The 14,628-nt window shown below is 44.4% G+C and overlaps 1 protein-coding gene and 1 non-coding gene across 2 annotated transcripts in view; both read left to right on the top strand.

The window, feature by feature from the left end:
* Window positions 1-14,628, top strand: part of LOC126234570 (rap guanine nucleotide exchange factor 6-like) — a 224,819-nt gene that overhangs the window by 41,559 nt on the left and 168,632 nt on the right. The window lies entirely within an intron of this gene.
* LOC126205222 (U6 spliceosomal RNA) lies at window positions 8,051-8,157 on the top strand. Its single transcript, XR_007540553.1, has one exon. It is a non-coding gene; the product is annotated as a U6 spliceosomal RNA (small nuclear RNA).

The raw sequence follows: 14,628 nt of genomic DNA, 5'->3' as shown, positions 1-14,628 counted from the left end.
TTTGCTGACTAATAGCAAAACCTATCTACTACTAAAAGTGTCTCGTTTCTTAATCTATCTCAGCTTCACCTGATCGGTCTTGCTTTTGTTGTTCATCTTTTCCAAGTATTCTGTTGTATCTGATAGAATTACGATGTCGTCGGCAAACCTCCAGGTTTCTATTGATTCTCCTTGAACTTTAATTCCTATTCCAAATTTCTTTTTGTTTCCTTTACTGCTTGCTCGGTGTACGGATGACAGACAACAAGCACTTAGCACGTTAGGATCCGTGGGTTTCCCTGCCCATTTCCATAAAACAATTAATTCAAAATATCGGCTGTCAGATCAGAAAGGTGCTCGACGTAGGCGCGAAGGCGGATGAGTGCCCTCAGGTCGTCACAGGTGGCGCAATCACTGTGGACAATGGCTGCGGTCACCAGCCTGTAATTTTCCACACACCTCCATCCTGTACCCCCCTGCTAATTACACGCTCTGTGGTCAAGACTTCTTGGCTGACCTGCTTTTGAGAGCGGGCAGCAGTTACGCTAAGAAAGGCAGTGTAGGGTTAATTATAAAGCAGCGCGGAAGTGGCGGTGTTTGAACGTTCGTCCCGTGTGTCTGTTTTTTAAGGACCTGATTAATTCTTTCTTGGTGATATAAACCCCTGTTCTCCAGTATAATCCAGAAATTTGCAAAACCACGAAATCAATTTTTCGACTACTTCTCGTGTGAAGAGGCTATTAACGGAAAAAGCAAAAATAACTCGACCAAAATCAATGTGCGGTAATGCACATTACAATTATAAGTATCTGCAAATGAGGAAATTAACGTCACGCAGTAATCCCCTCCTGCAGGTATGTTTCGTAAGTGCAATGTACGTTATCAAGTCAGTAGTACAGCTTCCTTTTATATTCTCGAAATTTTATATAACTAAACGAAAAATAAAGTCATAGTTACAGTAAAATATTAAAAGCAAGCAGTATCAATACAGCAACTAAATTTAGCCATAATGTAAAACAGTTTCGACTATCTGACGACAGACTTAGGAAGTATTTCCTCTGCAAAATTGCATCCCAAGATATTTGATAACTAGTGTAAAAGAGCAGACATCAGACGAAACAGAGATAGGTGAACTGCAGGAACCAAATTAGAATGGCACCCTAGTTATTGAGAAGTTTCCTGCATACAAAAAAATTTCATCCAACCTGCAGTGAACGAATCCAAGAACTTGGTAGAGGTCATGACAAAGGAGATCTGAAATTATTCTCAAGACTCCAACAGTGTATCACGAACTCACCACAAAGGAGACAGCACAGCACACTGTGTTTATTGTGAGAACTTGAAGGTGACAGTTTGGAAAACAAAAGCAATAAACAGAGTTAAATTGCCTCAGAGTACTTTTGGTAACTGGAGTTCCCAAAATTAAGCTTCGGAAATGTGTTCAAAGTACCCGAACAGGTAACATACGTCTGTGAGACGGCTGTCGAACGCCCTAATAGTCATCCCCTCCCTTTGCGGTGTCGTTTCGCTATTTTCCTCCGTGTGTCGTTGAGTTGGAGAGCTGGGTTCTTGAAGTGATAGAGGGGTGCCTTTATCCGTATACAACCTTCAGTAAAGCAGCAGTGACGTCTCATAGACGTTTGATACCAATTGCGTGATTATTGTTCGTCTGGCGCTTTTGTCAGTAACAACCATAACATAGTCAACCATAACTGAGAAGCCTATTTCCAAAAGGTACCAAATCCATAAAATCAAATTTAACAGTAGAGACAAAGTTTTACAGTCACAATAGCATCTGAATGTTTTGCAGCATTGTTGTTACATTCAGACAAATATTGAGAGACAGTACACAAAGTATCTCTGTTAATTTTTGTTACTGCATAAATAAAAATGGATTTGGTACCTTCTGGGAGCTAGTCGTCAAGTTCGGCAACTGTTGGTCTGGAGTTTCTGTAGGTGATTCACAGTATTCATCAGATATCATCTAACATTTAGCGTGGTGTCACTTTGTTCTATGTCGTGTCTCCCTACCACTTTCGCGCAACGACGCTCTGAGCGTGTTTTTTTTTTTTTTTTTTTTTTTTTTTTTTTTTTTTTTTTTTTTTTTGGGGGGGGAATTGACTAGTTTGAACCTGGGACCTGTTGCTGGTAAGGAGACGCCAGACCACACATGACCTGTAGAATTCAGAAGAGTTCAGTGAGACTAGCGATGATATAACCAAATACTTAATGATTTCAGCGTCAGCTCCACTGCACTCCCTGTAAAAGAATCTTAATACTAACCAAATTTAGTGGAAGGGGTTCAAGGCTTTCCTATTTTTAGTTAGCTGGCGTAATAACGTCGAAAAAGCAGTTAAGTTTACCATTGAAAATTTTATTCTACTCACTAAACATTGTTTATAAATTGCACTATTGATAAAAGGAAATGTTTTAATACAGGATGGTAAAAACCAACTGCTTCAACAAAAATGTGAACGAATATTCCCTGAGTTGGTTTCAAAGTTCTACAATGGATCGAAGGATGACCTATGCCATATCACATCTATAATCTAGGTTTAAATTAAGTTTCACGAAAGAGAAAACTATCAAAATGGTCTACAGTGACCCTCAATTATCTTTAATTACTTATCTAACTTGTCGTAAATTACAGTGGCTGATGTGGCTTCTCAATAACTATATAACAGAAAAATCATCGCGTTTCAGATTTTTACTTCAAGTGGCAAATGTGAACACCATGAGCTTTAATTGACGATCGACACTAGTATTACGCAAAAAGGGGGTGTAACAGATGAGACTTCTGCAGTTCTGAGTGAAGGTATATACGCTGTTATGCGGCATCGCGTGCGTTCATTACCTTGTCGGTGTTCGTCAGGGGGCGGCGGACAGCATAGCTCCGCTCACCTCGCCGTCTCTGAAGCAACTCTCTAACTTCTCCTTACTACAATTTACCGAAGTTGGTTTAAAAAAACTATCTGGCTGTGTTTTCATCTGACCAATCAGGGTCTCAATCTTAACCTTAAAAGCTCAGCCTACAGACATTCTGTCTATCCAATGAGAAACGTTATACTTTTCGTGGTGGGGCAATGTTTTTAAAGTTTGCAACGTAACGGAGACGCGAAAAAGTCTCACGCTAAAACTTGCGGCTGGGGGTAGCCCTTTTTGTGTTATCGTAAGATCTATACTGTTCTTCTGGAGGGCTCCAGCTTTTAACATGGGCTGGGGGGTGGTCCTGGTGGTTAGCTGGTGACGTGGGTGTCCGTCCCTTATCGTAGGGCCTTCCAGCTTAACACGGTTCTGCTCTCGGCTTCTGTTCTCGTTTCTCCCCTCGGAACTGCGTCTGTCTCACGGTGGGAAGGTATGACATACATTTAGGCATTCTTGTGTTAGTCTGTGGTATTCCATTTGCTCACTCGTTACTCGTATTACTTTGGTTAATTTAATGTCGCGATTTATTCGGAGCTATGTGACATACTACTGGATTTGTTTATCATGTCAGGGTTTTCATGGAAAGTGTTGGATTTGCCTGACACCTTACCATCAGACTCCATAATTTAATTAAAAGCTCACAATGAAAATAAAAAAATGCCAGGCTCGTCCTCATTACATACAATATCATGTAAAGAAAGGTCGGCATTTCGTTGTGACGTCATTACCAAGAGGAACAGCGATTGGATGCCGAGATTTGGTATTTATTGGAAAAGAGATAACACTGGATTTGATAGTCTTCGCCGTGAACAGAAAATCTTGCGGGGAAATACATTGCGGATCGGTACGTTGTGGCATACGTAACAGTTCTTACTACATAGGTAATGGTTCAAAGTAGTGCTGTCACCTGTTCTCATCTTTCAATTTTGGTACCTCCTGGAAATGAGCTTCTCAATTATCACAGTTATCAAGATCTATCGATAGTATCTCGTAATTAATTTGCGCAAAGGAGCACCTTTTTACCCCACTTTTCGATGAGGTTGTGCAGAGGCCGTACAGTAAAAATGGTAAACAACCTACCTTTTGCACATGACACTGACTTTCTTGAACTGAAAAGTAATATAGGTTCACTTGTATTCACAGCAGTCTTGATATCTGGCAAGTAATGTGTAGCTACATCTTTCTCATATGGAGGGACGTGACATATTTTCCACAGTATTATAAGAAAAGCTTTTGTTCATATCGACAGCTCTTAGGTTTGAGGACCCAAGCGACGCGGAATAAAACAAATGCGACTGCCACAGTTTCAAAGAAAAGATATACTGCGAAGTGTCAGCAGCGTTATACTACAGGCTGCATTGTGTGTGTTGACGAACTGCTTGTTACATCACTCTTTGTAGATCTCGGATGTATATGCCAAGCAAACTGGATTCTGTACCAGGACCCAGTGCTTACATGACGCCTACATTGAGACCTGTAAGAAATTTTAAAATTCACATCCGAATATGAATTTAACCTTGAAATTTTACGACAATTTTGTTTGTTCTTGTTTTACGAAAGACTCGCATAGCACAGAACTAATAATGTTTTATTTTTAGTGTTTTGAAAAACTTAGAAAATACTCTTTCATGGAACATCAGTTGCGTATTTTCTGTATTTTCTTCTTGATTATTATTTTGCTCTGTTATTTCGCTGTCCGGTCTCTCACCAGCGGAAAGGTGTTAGTCCACGAGGAAGTGTATGCAAAGATATGCCTTAAAATTACGTTCAGAAACGCTGTTAAAACGTTGTTTACACTTCGGTTCGAACGAGTCCAGTAATAACAACAGGTACAGTGAAATAACGAGCACTACACTCACCGAAGAATGCAGTTTCTTTAATAACAATGAATGTATCTGCAAAGAGACAAATTCCTGTTAATGTTATCTTTGATGGCCCCTCTCTTGCAGCAATGTCATACGCGGACAGCCACAAATGTTGTTACAAAAATAACCGGATGGATAAAAAGCTGTTCTTCCATCGCCATACGGAACTTGTAACCCAAAAAGAACTCGAGCTGAGAAAAGCGTTGTAGCCAATGTTCACCAGCAGGGAACGGAACCTCGACACCAAGCTCCGGCTGTACCGTATGGTTGTCCACCATTCCCTCACCTATGGCTCCACTGCGTGGGCTACGATTAGTGCCTCCCGGATGCAGATCCTCTAGCTCCTGCAGAATAAGATGCTTCGGTGGAGACAGCATGCCCCTCCCCTAACGAAGGCAGTTACCCTCCACAAGAAAACGGACATGGCCACTCTCAAGACGTCCACGCGAGGGAAGGCAAGGCGTCTATACCAAAGTAGAAGCCCTGTGCGACACGGTCGCTGGCTTACAAAACATTGGCACAACGCCTCCCCGGCACTGGCACCAACACCCTGTTCCTCTCACCATCCGCAAGGGCTCAGATTCTGACCATGGCTAACAATAGCAATGTTACGGTCACTAATGAAACGTTAGTGTTGATCTGACCACTCGATGGTCAACCACCACTGTTCATAAGTAATGTAGTTCGTAGTTAGTTAATGTTTGCCTGCGACCTGAACTTCACCGTCGGAGGGTGAGATGGGACTTAGTCCCACCGCCACACCTTCCACGTGCTCTCCAGTGATGTTTTTGGAATGACATCATTGTCGAATGGAATAGTTTTACTATCCACCAAGACAGTAAACCCGTGAGCCACCGGTGAAGCTGTATTTCAACTTTCCACGAAAAAAAATACTTCAACTTACAGCATTTAATAATGAGTGCATTTCTCGGTAAGTCAGGCTACTACATGAATTAATTCAAATAATTAGTTTTATCTGGGTATTTTCTAATGACTGCTTCGTTTTGGTGCTCAAGACAATCTTTTTTACATAAAAGCCAATGTTCCTGACTTACAGGAAAATAAAATAAATGTGTAATTTCCTGTACTGTGTGTCACACAAAGCAACGGCAAGTCAAGACAGACTTCAAAAATACGCACATCACTTGCTATTAGAGGAGCGAAATTAAGGCAATGATAAATTGGTCCCTCTCGCCTCTGAACTTCAAAGACACTTTCGGAGTGTTAATAAAGTTAAGGTTTCCTAGTGATGATAGTTGGTTGGGCTGCGAAGATACAGATATTCGTATGTAATTGGGCAAGAAAACACAAAGATTAAAATAATGAGTAAAATGACGTATTTATCATTCCGCTGCGTGTATTACAAAGACGCCTCGCTGTTGAGTTATACAAGGGTCACTCCAAAAGAAATGCACACTATTTTTGTAAAAATAGTTTTCATTCTGCATGTGTGAAAGTCTTACAGTATGTAGATACATCCTTCCCGCTTGTTTTCAAAGTTAGTTCCACGTGTTTCAGTGAGTGGCGCCGTCACAGCATGTCTTGAAGATGGCTGCTACACTTGACGTTCGTCAGAAGCAACGTGCTGTCATAGAATTCCTGTGCTGTGAAAGCGAGACAGTGGGAAAGACCCACAAGAGGTTGAAAAAAGTGTATGGAGATGCTGCTGTCGATCGGTGTACAGTTAGTAGGTGGGCAAGCAGGTTGTGTGATACAAGCGGGCACGGCAATATTGAGGATTGTCGTCGCAGCGGCAGGCCTCGTACTGCACACACTCCAGACAATGTGCAGAGAGTTAACGAATTGGTGACTGCTGACATAACAGTGAACGAATTGTCACGCTACGTTGGGATAGGGGAAGAAAGTGTTTGCAGAATAGCCAAAGTGTTGGCGTTAAAAAAGGTTTGTGCCAGTTGGGTTCCCAGGATATTGACAGTGGCTCACAAAGAAACAAGAAAAACGGTATGTAGCCAACTTTTGGAACAGTACGAGAGAATGGTAGAGATGAATTTCTTGGAAGAATTGTGACAGGTGATGAAACATGGCTCCATCATTTTTCACCAAAGACGAAGAGGCAATCAATGGAGTGGCATCATGCAAATTCACCCTAGAAAAAAAATTCAAAACGACACCTTCTGCTGGAAAAGTTACGGCTACGTTGTTTTTCGGTTCCGAAGGACTATTGCTTGTGAACGACATGCCAAGTGGAACCACCATAAATTCTGATGCATATGAGACGACACTGAAGAAACTTCAAGCTCCACTGAGTCGTGTTCGACCACACCGGTAAAAGCAGGATGTTTTGCTGTTGCACGACAATGCACGGCAACATGTCAGTCAAAACACTCGGATGGACAACACTGAAACACCCGCCTTACAGTCCTGATCTGGCTCCATGTGACTATCATGTCTTTGGGAAACTGAAAGACTCTTTGTGGAACAAGGTTTGAAGGTGATGACTCCCTTGTGCACGCTGCCAAACAATGGCTCCAACAGGTTGGTCCAGAATTTTACCGTGCGGGTATACAGGCGCTGGATCCAAGATGGCATAAGGCAGTTGAGAGGGATGGAAATTATGTGAAGAAATGAAAATATTGTTCCTAAAGGATGTATTACACACTTTCAAGCATGTAGAATAAAAGATGGATGAAAAAAAATAGTGTGCATTTATTTTGGAGTGACCCTCGTATATTCGACCCACGAGTTCCTCTACCCACTCCGGAGCAACTGGCAAGGTTACCAGCAACGAGTGAGCTTCATGCACGTGCTGACTGCCTATAGCTGTAGCGTACAATGCTTGACAATGTGTGGAGGCGGCTTTTATCCGGCTGTGGATGCCGAACGGTGTTTGTAGAAGGAGGGGTAGTGGTGTAACCGAATAATAATCGCTGCGAGTGTGCCGCGAGAGATCTCGAGGCTCGTGTGTTTAGCCGGCAGAGCCCGACGTGACGTGGGAGGTGAGTGTTGACACGCAGAGCCGGCGAGGCGCGTCAACACTGGCTGCTAGTATAGGCGGGCTCCGGGTTTCGGCTGCCTGAGCCGCCGGCGTCCAGCAGTTAACAAGCGCCCGGTTTACGTGTGGCGCTGCGCGGCGCGGCGCTCAGTTTACGGATGAAACTCGTGGACAGAACGGGCCCTGACGTGTGCCCACGAGCATACGGCTGTCCAGCTAATTCTGGCCCGCCGCGTCTGCTCTGAAAACTTAGCGGGCTGAATCGGCGCCTCTGCTACAAAACGGTGAAACACACAGCAGAGGGTCCGCAGCTCGTGGTCTAGGGGCTGTACCCCCTTTGGCAGTACACATACTAAAATTGGAACGATACAGAGAAGATTACCATGGCCCCTGCGCAAGGATGACACGCAAAATCGTGAAGCTTTCCACATATAATAGCCGGTACGGTAGCTCGGCGTGTTCGGTCAGATGGTTCGCTGCCCTCTGCAATAAAAAAAACTGAGGGAACAGATCAACGATAAACCCGAATGGCTGTCATCGGACGTCCGCCCCGAACAAATTCAACGAACAATATAGAACAAAATGAGCTCAACAAAAAAGTGGGCTAACTTTGCTGCTTCTGGATCACGGGGTCCCGGGTTAGATTCCCAGCCGGGTTTGGGATTTTATCAGCACGGGAACTGGGTGGTTGTGTTGTCCTCATCATTTTGTGAGTGTGACTAGATTGGATTGTAAAAAGAAAATGGACCGTGTAAAAATTGTGAGATCGTTTTGGCGCTGATAACTGCGCAGGTGAGCGCCCCACAAACCCATCACATCATCTTCATCCATCATCATATCAACAACACAGCTGAGGATGTAAGGATGGCACGCCCCCTCCCTATTACCACAAACACCACCTGGTTAATGTCTCCTGAGGGCTAAAGTTTATCAACTGTGCGTAGTTCAAATGTGGGTGAATTCCTAAGGGACCAGTCATCGGCCCCTACTCATACACACTACTTAAACAAACTTAGGCTAAAACACACCGCCACAAAAGGGAGGACTCGAACCTCCGGCGTGAGGGGCCGCGCAATCCGTACCATGGCGCCTCTGCCGGCCGAAGTGGCCGTGCGGTTAAAGGCGCTGCAGTCTGGAACCGCAAGACCGCTACGGTCGCAGGTTCGAATCCTGCCTAGGGCATGGATGTTTGTGATGTCCTTAGGTTAGTTCGGTTTAAGTAGTTCTAAGTTCTAGGGGACTAATGACCTCAGCAGTTGAGTCCCATAGTGCTCAGAGCCATTTGAACCATGGCGCCTCTAACCGCGGCACTACATCCAAATATCTGTTAACTCTCAATCTGTCGTGCCGTGGTATCCAGGATGCTGGAAAAGTGACGCTATCTCACGGAGGAATTAACTTTTCCTTCCAGATACACTCTTTCTTCAAGTGAGGAGGATACGGTCTACACATTAGTTTTATCGTTCGCTACAAAGAGAAATTTTCCGCCAAATTTTATGGGAGTTTCGGGATGCTGTTGTTTTTTACACTGATGGCTCTAAATCTGCTGATCATGTGGGGTATGCCTTCACGTCCTCTGTCGGAACGGAAAATCATCTGCCACCTACATGTGGGGTGTTTACTGCGGAATTGATGGCAATTTCCGAGGCCCTTACCTTTATGAAACAGTCCCAGCACAACCGCGTTTTGTTATGTACGGACTCGATGAGTGGCCTTCTTGCTATTGACCGGTGTTTTTCGCGCCATCCCTTGGTCTCTGCCATCCATGACCATCTCGCTCATATTCACCGTGCTGCTTGTTCCATTGACTTCTTTGGGTCCTTGGCCATGTGGGTATCCCGGGTAATGAGCTCGCTGATCGTTTGGCTAGGGGAGCAGTCACTTACCCCCCGTTTTCTGTAACCCCTCCTGCAGCGGATTTACGGCTTCACATCAAATCCCACTCCGCACAGTCATGGGCCAATTCTTGGGAGGCTACTCCCCTGTCTAATAAACTTCGTGCAATTAAGGTGACACCAGGCCCATGGCGTTCTTCCTTCCGCCTCTCCCGAAAGGACTCGACCACACTGTGTCGTCTCCTCATTGGCCATACCAGGCTGACCCATGGTTTTCTTTTGCGTGATGAGCCACCCCCACTTTGTGGTTGTGGAGCCTTCCAGTCAGTAGCCCACATTTTGGTTGAGTGCCCCCTTCTTTTGGCTCTGCGTGCTAAGTACAGACTCCCCCACAGTTTACCTTTGATGTTGGCTGACGATTCCCGGATGGTCTCTCTGGTTCTCGGTTTCCTCCGGGAAAGTGGTTTTTATTCTCAGTTTTAAGTTTTTTCATCTCTCTGGTATTGGGGCAGGGCGGTGAGTGTTTGGGTGTCTCCCACTGTAAGCAGTGTTAGGAGATTCCCGATTCACCTTTTTTTTTTAAAAAAAAGATTGGTTAGTCTCCTTTTCCCATACGTACTTCTACATTCTAGCGGTTGTACCTTTTAAGTCACAGGTGGTCTTGCCTATGCTGCTTCAGCATAGCGTTGGGTTCGTTCTCTTGCTGACTTCCCTCGTTTTGTTTTTACCATTGACAACATGACTGCCCATTTACGTTTTTAGCCTTTTCCCTTTTATTGTTCTGACTTTCCTGAGATGTCACATTAGCGGAATGGACCAAATTTGAGACAAGGGACTGATGACCTTGCTGTTTGGTCCCTTAAACCTCAAACAACCAACCAACAAAGAGAAATTCTTGAAAAACGTTACGAACGTTCCCCCTCCCCCCCCTCCCCCCCTCCCCTCCCAAAAAAAAACATTCACGAGAACTATGTCCACTCCATCACCATAGCATGACCATACTGGGTTAGACACTACATCAATTTAGAATGGCATCCAACAGGAATTGCATTGAAATACTGAGGTCATAAACGTCATGGGGTAGCGATATGACATAAGCAGATGGCGGTAGTATCGCGTATACAAGCTACAGGACAGTAAAGTGGCGGAGCTCTCATTTGTACTCAGGTGATTCATATGGAAAGGTTTTCGACGTGATTATGGCTGGGTAACGGTAATTAAGACTTTGAACATGAGGTGGTAGCTGGAGCTAGACGCATGGGACATTCCATTTCGGAAATCGTTAGGGAACTGAATACTCAGGTCCAGTGTCAAGAGAGTACCGAGGGTAGCAAATTTCAAGCATTACCTCTCACCACGACAACGCTGTGGAAGACTGCCTACACTCAACGACCGACGCCAACGGCTTTTGCCTAAAGTTGTCAGTGCTAACAGACGACCAGTGCGTGAAATAAGCCCCGTGGGACGAAAATTTCCGCTAGGACAGCGTGCCGAAATGTGGCGTTAGTGGGCTACCTAGTAGACGACCGACGCGAGTGTCTCGCTGGCAGCACGACATCGCCTGCACCGCCTACCCTGGGCTTCGGTATCGGTTGGACCCTGAACTGGTAAACCGTACCCTCGTCAGGTAAATCCAGATTTCAGTTCGTAAAAGCTGATGTTACGCTTAGTGTATGGCGCAGACTCCACGAAGCGATGGACGTAAGTAGTTGCCAGCAAGAAAGTGTGCAAGCTGGTGGTGACTCCATAATGGTGCTGGCTGGGTCTCTGGTCCAACTGAACTGACCATTGACTGGAAATGGTTGTCTGGTTTCTTTGGAGACCATTCGCAGCCATTTGTGGACTTCATGTTCCCATGCCAGTGCGCTATCTCAATGGGTCACAGTTTTTCGCGACTGGTTTGAAGAACGTTCTGAACAATTCGAACGAGTGATGTGGCCACTCAGATCGCTCAACATGAATCCCACCGAGCTTTTATGGGACATAATCAAAGGGTCAGTCCGTCCACAAAATCCTGCACCAGCAGCACTTCGGCAGTTACGGACGGCTATAGAGGCAGCATGGCTCAGTATTTCTGCAGGGAACTTACCACGACTTGACGACTCCATGCCATGTAGAGGTGCTGCACTACGCCGGGCAAACGGTGGTCCGACACTATATTAGGTAGTATCCCATGACTTCCGCCACCTTGGTGTATATTACATGGGCAATAGATGTTGACATCCTTTCTCCGCACAGCGAGATGTTAATGAAGGAATCTAAATACTTCATCCTGTGCATAATCTTCACTGTTAATGTTCCGTAACGTAATAGGTGATTCCGTGATGACTTCCGGAGCTTTCAGGAATGATGGAGTCCGGAAACGACAGAATGGAAAGTTATAAGCGAAAACCGCTCAGACACCTCTGACAGTGGAAATACGTACCGGTACTGTTGTTAAGATCGTAGGGTAGGAAGCTTTCAGAGACGGTATTATGGCGCAAAACAAGACAAATATCTAGTAAATAGGGACTGTAAACAGCATATCTTAAACCTTAAACACATTTACCCATCTCCATCATCCCTGAAAGTTTGTACATAATGGATGGAAGTAATGAATCCGTCTTTCCTTTAACCCTATAATGGATAGCTGGCTGTGCTTCCGAATTCTATTCACGGGACACTTGCGTCCCAATGGTAAATATGCTACAGACTGTTTAGAGTCTAAAATCATCGCGTAAAATCAAAAGTTTTATTCCATGTTAAATTCACTGAGCATGACTTAAAGGTCAAATGCGAAACACATCTGGAACGTAAATAAATATTTATTACAGCAAAAATCTTTAATTCATAACACGAATATTCACGTGTATGTACTCGTGTGGAGGATCCTGAAACAAAATCAGCTTTCATACTACGTACGAATTATCACGATGATAAAGACTGTGTAGCCACTTGCAGCATTTCACACCAGGTTCGTTTGAGCGTTGCAAGTGGGTTCACGCGCATGCGCAGAGCTGAAGTTGCGTATGAGCAGCGCCTTCACCCGCTTCTGGCTACTTGAAATGGAGCTGTTAGTGCGTGAACAGTAGCAGCAAGTAGCCAGATTCTAACGGGAAAAGCTTTTCTGGTGCGCCCAAACTGCCAGACTGGCGCGTGTGCGGAGCAGTCAGAGCTGTAGTGAGGGGTAGACTACACGTGACCCGTGTTAACGTTTCGTCATTTGCTGTTTCCTCTTCGTTTACAGCTCAAACGTCAAATGAACACAAAAAGGATTTCTGTGGTTGTAAGCTAACAGGTGAAATTAAAATACTTTCACATAATCACGGAAGACTATGTCATTACTTTAAGTTTCCCGATATTATTTTATTCCCAAGCTATTAACAATAACACATGAAGGATCTTGCAGAACAGAAGTTATTTTTGTCGGGTTACTAAATAATTTGGCCTGTTATTGATCTTTTCGTTTAGAATAAACTGACTGCCTCTGCGGAAGTGTTTCATTACACACTACAGTCTAGTTTCAACTGTTCGCTCTATTTCACGTGCCCACTTTCATTTCCCGGCACGTACGCCATTATGCAATAATAAAGGACCAAACAAGAGATAATACGGTATTGGTACCCCATGAAAATCGCCATATCGAAAACCACACTAAACAAAACTTAATTCCAGGTGAAATGAAGTCCCGTGCTTCTTTACAGAGGGTAGGGGAACGATGCGGGAGACCTGCACCGCTTTACTAGGCAAGGTCCTAGTGGAGGTGGTTTGCCATTGCCTTCCTCCGACCGTGATGATGATGATGATGACACAACACCCAGTCATCTCGAGGCAGGAAAAATCCCTAACCCCGCCGGGAATCTAACCCGGGACTCCGTGCTCGGGAAGCGAGAACGCTACCGCGAGACCACGAGAAGCGGACTAATTCCAGGTATTTCAGTGTAAATCGGGACATTAACCGCAGTACACTAAGGGGAGGGGTGGGGAGAGGAGGAATTTTAAATTGCTGATAAATCATCGAAAAGTTTTCTATTTCATACTTTATTCAAATGAAGTCACAATTAATAGGTTATGCATTACTTAATTACCATTTTTATTTTTCTTGTTTTATACCCATCTGTAGTCCAAAATTTTACACCTATTACTTATCTGGGGTTAAGCCGAATTACGCATCTGAGTGTGTTTCACCAGATTCCGATGCTGTCGGAGTATTCCGATGTCCTGTTTCTTTTATTACACACTATAAGGTCGCTCAAGACTATATACATTTTGAAATGGTCATGAAAATAACGTATTCTCCTTAGTTCTGATGTATACAAGCAGCTTTTTATTTTTGCAGAAAATATGTATTCTTTCATTATAGGTGTCTGCAGTGCTGTGTATATGTAAACGTTATTGAAATGGCCTCGGAACAATGTTGCAGGGTGGATAACCTGACCACGATATTACCGCATTCGACCTCTCACGGCCGTTGTCGGAAACCCGCGGTGACGTTAGACAAGTACAGTGGTGACTAGGGAAATTCATTGCATTGTGAATGTCTTCAGGAAAATTGCGCACGCGCTATTAAGTGGTTCGCCGTGCCCATGTCAAGTATCACCATAAAAACTTCCGATAAAGCGACTGAAGCTCCCTCACACCAAGGTGAAATAATATTGTGGTCAACTAATACTTGAAGCAGTAGAGTCTAGTTTTGATGTATTACGTCAAAGACTGCTTCCTTATTCTGCGTTCATCTGGATAGGGTATGATAAAACAGTTTCTCTAAGTACATTAAATCCGTATGTCCCATCCGAACAACATGCCCGAATAAGCACGAAATTTCAGACAGAAATGCAACGAAAACCATGTGAGCAGGAGAAAAAAAAACTGAGCACGGGCTTCCTACGTCATCGCAGCTGCTCATGGGCAGTAACGCCTGTTTTCTGGCGCTCCCCGGCAACTTCTCAAATGAACCTATCATGAGATATAACGGGCGTCGGAGTGTGCGCGTGGACGTGTTGTAGCGCGCGTGTGTTTTGAGCAGGTGGAGGTGGATAAGGACAAGGCAGCGAGTCGGGGGCAGGTGTCTCGCTGAGAGCTGTGCTGGCCG

The sequence above is a fragment of the Schistocerca nitens genome, chromosome 1 (assembly GCF_023898315.1).
Source record: "Schistocerca nitens isolate TAMUIC-IGC-003100 chromosome 1, iqSchNite1.1, whole genome shotgun sequence".
Lineage (NCBI taxonomy): Eukaryota > Metazoa > Arthropoda > Insecta > Orthoptera > Acrididae > Schistocerca > Schistocerca nitens.
Note: the sequence above shows the minus strand (reverse complement) of the source record. Positions and strands in the feature narration are given on the sequence as shown.